Below are 13383 nucleotides of genomic sequence, written 5' to 3'. Positions count from 1 at the left end.
CAGTCACAGAATATCCTGAGCTGAAGGGATCCACAGGACCATCCAGTCCCACTCCTGGCCCTGCCCAGACCCCCAACAACCCCACCCTGGGCATCCCTGGCAGTGCTGTCCAAAGGCTCCTGGAACTCTGGCAGCCTCAGGGCCATGCGCATTCCCTGTCACTATGACAGGAGCTCTCCTGTGCTGGTTTGCAGATGTTCAGTGGAGCTCTGTGACCTCCTGCCTCTGCTCTGGTCTCTGACATCTCTTCCCCTGAGCTTGCCAGGGCTCCTCAGTGATGCTTTATCAGTTCATCAATGGCTGCTTCAAATAAAACATTTGCTGAACGCCTGGGATTGGACTCAGCTTTGGGGTGGTGCTGAGTTAGGCTCTGGTTTAAATTTCAGGTGAAAGAAGAGTGAATATGACACACAAAACATCCGTGAGGCTCCTTCCCTACATCTGTGGAATCATTAACTTGGAAAAGGCCTCCAAGATCAAGTCCAGCCTTCAATTGAATCCCACCATGGTCACTAAACCATGTCCCGATTGCCATGTGTCATTCTTTCCCCATTTCCAGGGATGGGGACTCCACCATTGCCCTGGCTTTCCTTGACCAAGCTCCTGCACTCATTCTCTCTCCAGACCCAGCTGAAAACTCTCCAGAGGAATCACAAGCTCTCGTTAAAACACACAGGTGACTTTGGCAATTGCTGGCCCAGCTGAGGTGAGCCCTGAGCCTGGAGTCCCCCTTAGGCAGCAGAGTCTTGCAGGAAAGGGTTTTTACATCCCAAGGATTCTGAGAATGGTCTGTCTGTGGGGATTGGCAGAGCAGGACACGGGGGCTGTTCCTTGCTGGGAATGGGCTGTCTCCTGCGGCCCTGGGGAGCCTCCAGCTCCTGTGTCCTGCCCAGGGCACTTTGCCAGGTGGGATTTGGGCAGAACAGTGCAGGGATGAGACACCTGCAGTGACAAACCCTCCCTGGCCCCTCTGTCCCACCCTGCCTGTCCTCTGCATGGGAAATGCACCTCTAAAAAGCTGAGAAGCCCCCTTGACTCTGTGCCCAAAAGCGTGGTGAAAGAGGCTCCATCTTTCTATCTCCGACAAATCAATACTGTCTGGGCACTGGAGATCCCAGCTAAATGAAGTGCTAATTACTAATTTAATAGTCAGGATAAAACTCTCTCAGGTTGTAAAGAGAAAGGCCACTCCCCCTCGAAGGTGAACACAGCGGTGAGCAGAAAGGCCAAAATACAATCCAAGAGTTAGAGCATCTTAGCAGTCTTCTCAGACGGCTGAAGGCACCTCTCAGTCTTTTCTGTGTTTTGTTTCCTGTGTCTGTGATTTCTTAGAACCAGCAGCTTCCCGTCAAATCCAAAATTTATTGCGAGGAGAACGCTGGTAACAAAAGTTCAAGTGCTGCAGTCAAAATCTGTCTCCTCTTCTTGGAAAGCCCTTGCAAAAAAACCCACCAACAACAAAATGCATAGAAATAAAGCTAAGAAATGCAGCATTTGGAGTCAGAAAATGAAAGCTAAAAGCTGTGGTTGCTCTGCATCTTAATCTCTCTGCCCTGGCTAAGGTTTCCTTTTCCATTAGTGCATTATTTAACATCTAAAATGTAAGAGAGGATGAGAGCTGACAGGGAGAGCCTGTTCTGGAGTGGTTACAGGGCTGTGCTTCTTCTGCACCCGCAGAGATCACTCCAGGCTTGATGGATCACCAGGAACGAGGGCTCACCTGGGGGCGGATGCAGCGGTTGAACTCGGGAATGGGGAGGGAAGGGACAGCCTGGACCCACGGGGGTTTGGGCTGTGGGAGGTACAACCCCTCCAGGGGGATCCCAGCAGGGCTTGTCTGTCATTCCTGGGGCTGCAACTCCTCCCACAGAAGAATCACAGCATCACAGAATGTCCTGAGTTGAAAGGGTCCCACCAGGACCATCCAACCCAACCTCCAGCCCTGCCCAGACCCCCCAACAACCCCACCCTGGGCATCCCTGGCAGTGCTGTCCAAAGGCTCCTGGAGCTCTGGCAGCCTCGGGGCCGTGCCCATTCCCTGGGGAGCCTGGGCAGTGCCCAGCACCCTCTGGGAGAAGAAACTTTCCCTGATCTCCAGCCTGAGCTGCCCTGGCCCAGCTCCAGCTGGTCCCTGTCCCAGAGCAGAGCTGAGGGCCTGCCCCTCCTCTTCTCCAAGAGATTCCTCCTGCGGACACCTGAGCTCCTTGCCTCCGTGCTGTGCTGCCCCTGGGCGCTGAGGAGTTCTGGAGAACGAGCCCAGGACAAGGTGCCACCTGTCAAGCTGGAGAACGGGGGACGCTGCTCTGCCAGGTCCCACCCGTGGCAGCACCACAGCACCCTCCACCCTCCCTGTGAGCCCACAGCAGGAGCACTGGAGCTCCTGCCCTGATTTTTTGGTGCCTGACACATTCCCAGGGCACTGGCATCCCTGCATTGGCTCGATGTGCTGGGGAACTGAGTCCCCAGTGCCAGCACAGGTCTGCACACTGGCTGTCCTCACCGGGCCCAGCAGCGGGGCCGGTGACAGCTCCAGGAGCTCCTCCTGTGCCTGTTTCTCCCCTGAAAGCTGTTCTTTCCTGTTTTCTGGACTCCAGGGCTGCCTGGGCTCTGCCAGCCCCGCCAGGCAGGAGGCACAGCCATGGTGCAATGCTGGGTATCGACGTGCCCCAGTATTCATGGCCCCATAAAGCTGTTTTATGGTGATATAATAACCCTAAATATGGCACTATTGGCAACAGAGAGTTCGCAGCTCTGAGTGCTCTATCCTCGGTGAAATAAATGCCTCCCAGTCATCAATAGAGGAGCTGGATGGAGTCAAGCAAACAGCAGCTTTTCAATCCCCCTCCCCGCTGCAGCTTCACAAGGTATCAATATATCTATTGGAGTCCTTTGTGAGCAAGACATAAATCTGGGCGTTTGTTTGCCGGAACAAATGCTTTATTATTAGCAAATTGTAAAGCAGGGGCGAAGCGCTCTGCTAACAAGTGCCCGATCTGCAATGCTAATGGTAGCTGGCTCCAGCTCACACTCACGCCCCTCCTGTAAACACCTCCGTGGGAGTGAGCAGCATCTCCCGGTGACTGATAGCCCAGCCTTCCCCTCCCGCTCCTGCTGCCGCTTCAGCTGCCGAAAATAAGCTCTGCAATCGCTCCAGGCCTGGCAGACGAGCACGGGGAAGAGCTGGGCAACGCTCTCCACTCTGAGTGGCAGCGGAGCATTTTGACATCTTGCCAGAATTCCTGAAAAAGGAAGGGGGAAAATCCATTTTCTTTTTTTTTTTTTTTTTTTTTCTCCCAGGCTGTTGTTATCAGGAGTGAGTGGGGAGCTGTGTTTGCCAGGAGCTGCGAGGCTGGCAGGCTGCTCACCATCCATGTGGGGCGGGGAGCACTCTGGGAGATGTTCTGGACATGCTGCAGGGCTCTCCAAAATCCTGAGTGATCAGAGTCCACTTTGGGATCTGCTGCAGTCAGAACACCTGGACAGGACTGCCAGGGAAACCCCAGCGACAGGGGACACCACGAGCTGTCAGCAGCTTTGGAAACTTCCCCAGCCCCACTCCTCCTTCAGAGGAGCTCAGCTCAGGAAAACCCCCTCAGTCTTGCCCACCTCTCTGGGAAGGGGAACAGCCCCAGGGCCCTGCCACAAGATCCTGAAGCTGCAGTTTAAGTGAGGTTCCCTCCTGGTTTTCTGTTTTCCAGTGCATCACCATCCTGGTCTAGGGGCCAACCCAGCCATGAGCAGCAAATATTCCATCCACTTCAAAGGGAAGGATTGCTTCCACCGTGAGCTGAAGGGCTGCTGGCATGCTCAGCCTGGAGCCCATCTTCCCTTTCCAGTGCTGCCATCCCCAGGACCCTGCAGCAGTGTGGTTATTCCCAGCAGCTCCTTGGGAGCACTGCAGCAGGCACCACCACCCACTCCTGCCAGGGAACAGCAAACACGGCCAGCTATTTGCAAGCTCCATTTGGAGTGCTTTGAAACAGCTTCTCAAGTCAGTTCTGGTAAAGCTCTCAGTGATCTTCCCCACTCTGAGAATGTTTTATGTATTTCAGAGCACTTTGTCACATGCACACAGGAAGGTGCCCTTCACAGGTGGCTTCTCTGTTGCTTTAGGGTGACATCAAGTCCATGTGATCCACAGACCCTCTGGAGCTGGAGGAAGAGCAGCCCCAGACAAAAGTCCTTCCACACTCAGGCAGTGGTGCAAGAGCTTCCCAGGCTGCAGTTTTCCAGGGCACAGCCCCTCTCCTCAAGGTTCTGTTGGAGCAGAGCTGAGCATGGTCCCTGCAACAGCTGTGGGAGATGGAGGAGTTCTCAGGGGCCTCCACTTGCTGCTCTGCTGGGAACTCAGCCAGCCACAGTGGCACCAACCAGACACACACCTGGGCACATGCTCAGTCCCATAGTCCTGCCCTCTGCCTGTTCTGAGGTGAGGAATGGCACGTGGGGAGCTGAGGCTGGGTGGAATTGGACCTCAGCCAGGCTCCTGCATGGTGTGATGGCTCTCCTTGGCTCCCTGTCCTTGGGATTGCAGCCCAGGGGAACATGGCAGTGGCAGGAGAGGAAGAGCAGGACTGTGAAAAGTGAGAAAAGTATGGGGGGGGGGGGGGGATTTAGCCAAAGGGCCAGCTGGGCTCTGGGCTTGGAAAAACCTCAGGAGGAGAAATAAGGAATCCCTGCTGTCCTTGCCATGCCAGCATCCATCTCCAGGGGCCGCCAGCTGTTGTCTCTTCACACCTGCCCTGTTCCTTCACTGCTCCCTGAGCATCACTCCTGATGGAGCTGGGACATGGCCTCAGCACCACAGCCCCATTTCACAGGGAAAACTCCCTTTCAGCCCTGCCCATCCTCCCTGGGATGCCCAGGGCAGCAGTACATCTTCCACACTGCCTCTGCCTCCAGCCTCTCTGCAAACAACCCCAGAGCTGCAGTGCCCAGAAAAAATGTCAGGCTGGACATCAACAGGAATTTCCTCATGGAAAGGGTGCTCAGGCCTTGGCAGGGACTGCCTGGGGAGGTTTGAAGTCCCCATCCCTGGAGGTGTCCAAGGAAGGCTTGGATGTGGCACTCAGTGCTCTGGGCTGGGGACGAGGTGGGGATTGGGACCAGGCTAGAATCAATGACCCTGGAGGGCTTTTCCAGCCTCAGTGATTCTGGGATTCTGTGAATAAAGCCAAGGTTCTCACTTCCAGTAGACTCTGGGCAAAACCTCCAGCCCTGCAGGAATCTCTCATGGAGAAAAGAAGCCAAAATTGCAGTTCCTGCAGCATGGAAATGCTCAGGGCTGTCTTGCCTGGCACCTGCAGCAGTCTCAGCCCCGTGCTGGCTTTGCCTGATGTTCCCAGAATCTCATGGATCAACACACAGAGCCCGTGGCAGCAGCCCTGTGCCAAGCCCTGGCAGCGCTGCCCTTGGAGGGGACAGAGGTGACAGTGGAGCTCAAAGCGATGTCCTCTCCTCAGCCTGTCATTCTCCAGCTCACAGTGCAATTCCTGATCCCGCATTCCCGAATTCCCGGCGGGCCCAATGCAATTCCTGCCTCCCCTGATCCCGCATTCCCGAATTCCCGGCCGGCCCAATGCAATTCCTGCCTCCCCTGATCCCGCATTCCCGAATTCCCGGCCGGCCCAATGCAATTCCTGCCGCGGCCGCACAGATGGCGTTGGGCTCGGCCGTGTGAGCGCGGCTCTGCAGGGCCGGCCGGGTCCGCAGACAGAGACGAACCCCCCAAATGCCGGGTTTGGACAGCGCTTGGTGCCCTGGGTGATTTCTCTCCATTTCATGCTCAGCGCTGTCACTCTTAAAATCCACTTCAGCGCTGCTACCCAGCATCATCTGCTGGAAAATCCCTGTCTCCCTTGAAATCCCCGTCAAGGGGCTGTGGTTGCTGCCTTTGGGGCTGCTTGAGACGAGCGCGGTGCTGCAGCTCTGCTGGGTGCTGTCCCTGTCCCGGTGCTGCAGCTCTGCTGGGTGCCGTCCCTGCCCCGGTGCTGCAGCTCTGCTGGGTGCTGTCCCTGCACTGGTGCTGCAGCTCTGCTGGGTGCTGTCCCTGTCCCGGTGCTGCAGCTCTGCTGGGTGCTGTCCCTGCACTGGTGCTGCAGCTCTGCTGGGTGCTGTCCCTGCACTGGTGCTGCAGCTCTGCTGGGTGCTGTCCCTGCCCCGGTGCTGCAGCTCTGCTGGGTGCTGTCCCTGTCCCGGTGCTGCAGCTCTGCTGGGTGCCGTCCCTGCCCCGGTGCTGCAGCTCTGCTGGGTGTTGTCCCTGCACTGGTGCTGCAGCTCTGCTGGGTGCTGTCCCTGCACCGCTGCCCTCCCGTGCCCCCCGGGCTGCAGGGCCGGCCCCCAGCCCCTGCCAGGCTCCTCGGTCCCTGCCAGCTCCTCCAAGGGCTGCCCCGCTGCTTCCTTGAAACTTGTCCTGTACTTTACTTTGAATGCAGCAGGGAGTCAGAATTCCGCCCACTGTTCCCTTCTATTCTTGGCCCTCCGCTTCCCTCACCTCCCAACCAAAATCTGTTCTCCTTCTGAAAATGGCTTTGATTTTCTGACGGCGAGAAAGCAGCTCTCCCACGGGGGCTGGGGGCCGCGGGCTGGTGCCCCCTGGCTCCGAGCAGCCCGGGCCAGGGGCTGCCCCTGCCCTCCCTGACCCCTCTCTTCAGCCACGCTCAGGTGCCGGGGGCTGCTCTGCCTGCTGGCAGCAGTTCCGCGGCTCCTCCAATCCCTGTTTGTTGCATTTGTCGCCTGCCTTGTGCCAGCACTGCTAAATTTACGGGATTGTTGCTGGGAATTAGCGGTGTGTCCGTGTTTTCCTCCCTCCCTCCCTTCCTGCCTGCGACTGCCGGGCGAGGCGGAACGCGCTGTTTGTCCCCTGTCCAAACGGCTCTGTCGAATCAACAAGAACAGATTATTCATCTGCTGCGGAAGGCTAATTGCAAACAGCCAGGAAACAGAGGATGATTTCATTGTGAAGGAACGGGCAGCGCTAGGCCTGCCCCATTTGGCAGCACGGGCCAAACCCAGGCTCACACCTGAGCGCAGCCCTGGTGCCAGCACCCTCTGATGGCTTTGGGGTGCCACTAACAGCTGGTGCCAGCACCCTCTGATGGCTTTGGGGTGCCACTAACAGGGACCCTGCTCAGCGAGGCAGCAGCACAGCCCTGTCAGTCCCAGCCCAAGCAGCAGAAACCAGTGCCAGAAACCCCTCCAGCTCAAGGCCAGGCACATCTGTAACACCTGCACCTGCTCCCTGAGCTCCTGAGCCTGCACTGGGGGGAATCCTCAGGTGCTCTTCAGAGCTCTGAGGTCTCTGGAACACAAAAACCCCCAAACCAGCATCCCCATACTGCCCATTTTACATCCTTACCCAAGAGGTGGCACAAACAGCAGCCCCAGGGCAAGCAGGAGCCTCATGGAGGTTCCTCCAGTCCAGTAATGTGGACTGGTTTGCTGGAGATGTGCTTTGTGTGTCATTGTCACAGACTCCTCCGTCACTCCTGGTGGCACCTCAGCTCCACACATTTACGACATTCACCCTGCAGGAGCAGCATGGCCTGAGTGTCCTGGGTGCCGTCCCTGCCCAGGGACGGCCAGCACGGCCTCAGGAGTGCTGGTCCTGCAGGACATGGAGCCATGGCTTTGGATTCCCAGCTCCTGGTGCTGCTGCCAGGGCTCTGAACCAGCAGCTGCTCTGCAGAGTCAAGTTTGCAGTGAGAGGAGCTGATTTCCATGGGCCACTGAGCCTTCCCACAGAGCTGCATTCTGCTTTCCTGCAGCCTGCTGGCTTTTCCTGAAAGCCACTTGCTTTAGGAAGCTACATGGGCACTTGGCTTTTCCTGGGCCACTCTTCAGGAGCAGTTCTCAGCTGTCACTGCAGTGTCTGCACTGCTCTGGGCAAGGGTGGGCAATGGAGGGACCACCAGGCCAGGGGGTTCAGGAGCTGGCCTAATCCCATGAACTCTTCTAGGCTCAGGCCGCTGCCAAAACCACACCTCCTTTTCACTGTACTCAGTGTTTTTTTGCCAAAATACTCAATTCCATTACTTTCTTTTGCCACTTCCCCTGTGGAATAGGGTGCCCAGATGTTCCCCTGCCCTTTGCCAGCAGATCAAAGCCATGGCCTTGACAGGGATGTTTCTAATGACAGCTCTTAATTAAGAGCTGGTTCAACAGAGCTGCCAGCATTTTCTTGGGGTTATTTCTTAAAGCTGAAATAATTCTTGTAAAGCCTTGAAGGTTCCAGCACATCCCCTGGAAAACCTCTGTGGTCCAGAGCAGCAACAATGCCCCAGTAATTCCGTGCCTGGTGAGCAGGTGAGCTGGCTCTAACACCAGCAGCTCCACAAGGCCAAACCCGGCATTTGCTGAGATCATGGCAGTTTGGGACAATAATTGCCAAACTGGATCAAAGACAAATCCACCGGATTTGAGCTGTTTGAGTATTCCTGCACTCCCCTGAATATTGAGCAAGTTTCAGGGCAGAAAAAAAGGTTTGAAAAAGTCCAACTTGCCACAGGTTCTCTGCAGGTAATGTCTGGGGTCAGGTTTAGTCTAAAACCTTCTTGGAGTGTGAGCAATACTTTGGTTCTCCAATCTTTTGCCCAGTTTGGCATGGTCAGTACTGGAGAATTCTGCTGTGAAGTTTGCCCTTCCCTGCAGTCCCACACATTATATTTTCAGGAAAATACACACTAGAATTGTATTTACTTGTTTAATTTTAACTAAAGAAGACAATACTGCCTTACACCTCTCTGAAATGTCTCAGTGTGCTCCAGTCCACTCTGCTGCTTTCCATGGGGAGGTTGAAGACTTGGGACTGACTAAAAGAGCTAAAAACTGAAGAGCCAGACTGTGGCACTTGGAGATCCATGGGGCAGAATGACAAAGCTGCTTAAACCTGGTCTGTCCCAGCTGAAGATCCTGCCTAGGAGGACCCAGGAGCAGCCCAAGCCAATCTTTGCAGATAACTGAACAAGTGATCACTGCTCTACCCCAGCTTCCCATCTTGCACCTTTCTCCAGCTCCATAGGTTTCTCTTTTCCATGTGCAGTTTTTCTGCTCTTTAGCCAGTTTCTCCAGCACCAAGCCATGCCAAGTGCCGTGCCAAGTGCCATGCCAGCCCCAGATTCATCAGGGAGCTGTGCAGGGGGTGGGACACCGAGTCCCTCACATCCCTCAGGCACAGCCTGCTCCTGGCTCCCCTTGCCTGAGGACAGGGGGGTTCCTCCTGTTGTGCCCCCTGGGACCTCCAGGCTGTTCTTGGGGATCTCCTTCTTCCTCAGGGCCGATTTCTCCTCCTCAGGCTGTTTGGAAGGTTTCAAAGTGTGGCCGGGCACAGTTCCTGGTGCATCACACCTCACCCAGCCCTTCCAGTGCCCCTACCCAGGACTGTCACTCCATGGTGGGCACATCTGTGTGTCCCACACAGTCTGGTCCAGCTTGAAGTTGTGATTTGCCTCCAGCCTGCCCTGCTCCTCTATCCCTGTGTCCTCTCCTTTCCCCATTCCCCATCCCACCTCTGCTTTGGTTCCTGCTCCAGGCAGGTTCCCTTTCCTCTTTGTTGATGGCAGGAGCGAAAGGGGAAGAGTCCAATTTTTGGCCTAGATTTACCTTCAGTGCCCTTGGACAGCCCATGGAGCTGGTCCTTGTTTGGTGCAGATCCCCATCAGTGGGGGCAGAAGAGCTGGCCAGGTGTTGATAGGAATCCCTGATGTGTCTCACATCCCTGTGCCTGCCCCAGCACAGCTCTGCTCAAGGTACAGAAGCGTCCCCGGAAGTCTCTGCAGGCCCTGCAGATTTGCAAGTTAAGACATGAGCTAGAGGAGTAATCCAAAATGAATAATTTATTTTGGTGAATTTTCCTTCCCTCTGTTTACAGATTGTCTCAGAGCAGATTGCAGCTTTCACACCTCAATTCATTATTGGAAACTATTTGCAGATAGTTCCCGGTCTGCAACTCATTTGCTAACTCTGCTGGGAGCACTGCAGATCTGAAATCAGAGCTGCTGTGACTGGTCAGGTGGTGCTGCCATGCTCTCATTCCTCTGTGACATCTCTGACGCTCAGGATGGGGCTGCAAGGGCGGCTGCTCCCGGTCACAAATTCCACATTCATTTTCTGCCAGTGCTCTCCAGCAGCCTTCCTGCAAGTCCCTGCAGCTGCCAGGACAGCCAGGGGCCTTGGGAGAGGAGGGGTCAGCCTGAAAAATACACAAGGAAATGAAAAACAAACAAACAGAGTGAGGAGGAGAAGCCACGTGCCAGTACCTCGAGGCAGAGGGAGTTTGGAGGGAGCGATGTCGGCCCCAGGCTCCACCCCAGTGGAGACACTGCTGGATTGAAGAGAGACACAAAGCTGAGCCCTCAGGTAACACACGGATAACCCACGGATTACAGCCCACCCCCCACGTGCTGCCCCTGGGAACAGCAGAGCCCTTGGAAGGCAGAGCTCAGAGCAGTGACCCCAGCTTGATCCTACTGGTGTGACTGTGCTGCCTATAATCAAAAAAGGAAACTCTTATAACAGTGCTAAAATAGTAAAATAAAAGCAGACCTTTATTTGGAAGCTTCCAGGTGTCCCGTGGTCATGGGCACACCCAGTACTGTATTTTTACAATTTTTAGACGTTTAACAAATTAGCATATCTAACAAATATTGTCCAGTTAGAAGAGCAGTTGGTTAGGTAATTGTTCCTCCAGGTACTGCCCCACTGGAGTTGGTCTGGGGCTTCTTTGCCCTACTTCTTGTTATGTCTTCTCAAATTCTGATTAGAAAACAGAATGTTCTTCTTGTTGGTCCTCTTCTTGAAAATAAGACTAAACAGTATTTCAGGAATGTGTTAGAAGGTTAGCTTCTTACTCTGAAATCTAAGAGGAAGGATAGGAAAAATACCAGGAGCTGTATAAACACATTTTAATGGTCTACAAAGTCACAAAGATATGAAAAATACAGAAAAAGCAAAAATGTTCAGACATCAGCTGGGCTGGAGCGGCCATTCTTCAGCTGCTGCTCCCAGGCCTCTTCCCACTCCTTGGCTGTGTGTCCAACACACAGCCCAGACTGCAGGAGGTGCTCACCAGCTCGGACTGGAGGCTGCTGGGAGGGCTTTTCACCGCAAGAACCTGCTCGGTCTGGATGCTGTGTCTGCCTGGAGGTTTGCCATTGGGGTGGGGATGAGAGCAGCTGGTGCAGAAATGGAGAGGCCGTGGTTGTGCTGGGCTCCCAGCTGCCTGGGATGGCCTGGGGGACACCCAGCACTCCCAGCTCAGCCCAGCCTCCAACACCCACGGCGTGCACAGGGCTCCCCTTTTCTCATCAGCAGCTTTTCTTATCAGGTCTTCGTTCAGATTTGCTGCACCTCTCTCACTCCCCTTGGCTCCCCCTGCATGTGCAGAATCTCTGGGGTGGGCTGGTTCCAGCTGGATGTTGGGTGCCCACTAAAGCTGCTTTAGCAGTGCCCTCTGCAACTGGAAAGGGGAGAGAAAATAAAGGGGGAGGTAAACACTGGGAGAGATCCCTCCCTGGTCACCATCACAGGCACAACAGCCTGAACCTGGGGAGAGTGATTGAATTTATTACCAATTGAATTTATTACCAAAAAAATCAGAGCAGGACAATGAGAATAAAATAAACCTTAAAAACAGCTTTCCCCCACCTCTCCATCTCTCTTTTCTCTCTGCTCTGGAGCCAGGCTGGGAGAGCTGGGGGTGCTCACCTGGAGAGGAGAAGGCTCCAGGGAGAGCTCAGAGCCACTTCCAGGGCCAAAGGGGCTCCAGGAGAGTTGGAGAGGGACTGGGGACAAGGGATGGAGGGACAGGACACAGGGAATGGCTTCCCACTGCCAGAGAGCAGAGATGGATGGGATATTGGGAATTAGGAATTGTTCCCTGGGAGGGTGGGCAGGCCCTGGCATAGGGTGCCCAGAGCAGCTGTGGCTGCCCCTGGATCCCTGCAGTGCCCAAGGCCAGGTTGGACAGGGCTTGGAGCAGCCTGGGACAGTGGGAGGTGTCCCCCAAACCATTCTGGGATTCCCTGCCTGTTCCCAGCTGCTTCACAGTGAGTGCAGGGCGAGCTCAGGGCAGCCCCAAGCCCAGTGGCAGCCCTCAGCCAGGTGAGTCTCCCCAAGGCTGGAAAGGGAGCAGCTTTCTGCAAGAGATGCCTGAATAAACCAGCAGCCCTTCCTACACAGCCTTCTGAAGGATTCCTGGCACATCCCCATCTCAGCAGCACCGCCAGGACCAGGTGGGAACCTTTTACAGAGGGGATTGATGTGTCAGGCTGGAGCGGTGCTGGGATGATTTACAGGAACAACTCGTCCACACCGACCCCATTGCTCAGGCAGGAGAGGCCTGAAATGTGAGGGAAATCACGGAGCAGGAGCTGTGAGGGCCATCACTCACTGCTGGGAGCAGCAGCAGCCCCGGGATCACTGCCGAGGCAGGGCTGGGTGCACTGACAGAGGTGCAGATTGCACAGGAATGTTCCTTGTCTCTTCCCAGTCTCACCTATCCTGGCATTCCCAGAAAACCCTTCTGTTCCTTCAGAGCAGACCTGCCATGGACTGGCAGAGGGGAGCTTTTCTCTCCCTGCCCTGCCCTGCCCAGCCAGGCTCTGGTGCAGTTTTTCATGGCAGGAGGAGCAAAGCAGCCCAGGGAACAGCGCAGACACCCGGAGCCTCTCCCTGAGCCTGGCAATGAGCAGGGATGGAGCCCTGCCTGCCGGGGCTGCAGCCAGGCACAGATCACACCAGGGTTGTGCTGACAGCTCAGCCAGCAGCTCCTGCCATGTCCTGAGTCCCTGCACAGGGCCCAGGGGTGGCCAGCCATGCCTCTGTCCTCTGGGCACTGGGCTGGCCCTGCCAGTGCTAGCCCTGAGTGGCCTCTGAGGTGCTCTGGTACCCAGAGCAGACCAACTGCAGGGAGAAACCAGACCGGGCACATCACCTGTGTGAGCTGGAAGGGACCCACAGGATCATCCAGCCCAGCTCCTGGCCCTGCCCAGACCCCCAACAACCCCACCCTGGGCATGCCTGGCAGCACTGTCCAAAGGCTCCTGGAGCTCTGGCAGCCTCGGGGCCGTGCCCATTCCCTGGGGAGCCTGGGCAGTGCCCAGCACCCTCTGGGAGAAGAACCTTTCCCTGATCTCCAGCCTGACCTGCCCTGGCCCAGCTCCAGCCATTCCCTGGCTCCTGTCCTGCTCACCACAGAGCAGAGCTCAGTGCCTGCCCCTCCTCTTCCCCAGGAAATTCCTCCTGTGGACACCTGGGCTCCTTCTCTCTGTGTTACACTTCCTGTAACTGTAGCTGTTCTGGAGAATGATCCCAGAACAAGGTCCCACCTGCCACAACTTCACATCAACTGCTCCTACAGTTATGTGTAAAATACCTGTTTTGTAT

General features: G+C 55.7%; 2 long non-coding RNA genes across 2 annotated transcripts in view; both read right to left on the bottom strand.

The window, feature by feature from the left end:
* The window catches only part of LOC137484980 (uncharacterized), a 344848-nt gene extending 331750 nt beyond the window's left edge, over window positions 1-13098 (bottom strand). Inside the window, exon 1 of the long non-coding RNA XR_011005127.1 lies at window positions 13028-13098. This is a non-coding gene — a long non-coding RNA (uncharacterized lncRNA). The remainder of the gene's footprint in view (window positions 1-13027) is intronic.
* Window positions 2916-4776, bottom strand: LOC137484972 (uncharacterized). Its single transcript, XR_011005122.1, has 2 exons — window positions 4072-4776; window positions 2916-3239 (listed from the first exon to the last, which is right to left on the bottom strand). It is a non-coding gene; the product is annotated as an uncharacterized lncRNA (long non-coding RNA).
* Window positions 13099-13383: the final 285 nt, after the last annotated feature.

The sequence above is a fragment of the Anomalospiza imberbis genome, chromosome 18 (assembly GCF_031753505.1).
Source record: "Anomalospiza imberbis isolate Cuckoo-Finch-1a 21T00152 chromosome 18, ASM3175350v1, whole genome shotgun sequence".
Lineage (NCBI taxonomy): Eukaryota > Metazoa > Chordata > Aves > Passeriformes > Viduidae > Anomalospiza > Anomalospiza imberbis.
The sequence above is the reverse complement of the archived record's forward strand: the minus strand, read 5'-3'. Positions and strand labels throughout refer to the sequence as shown.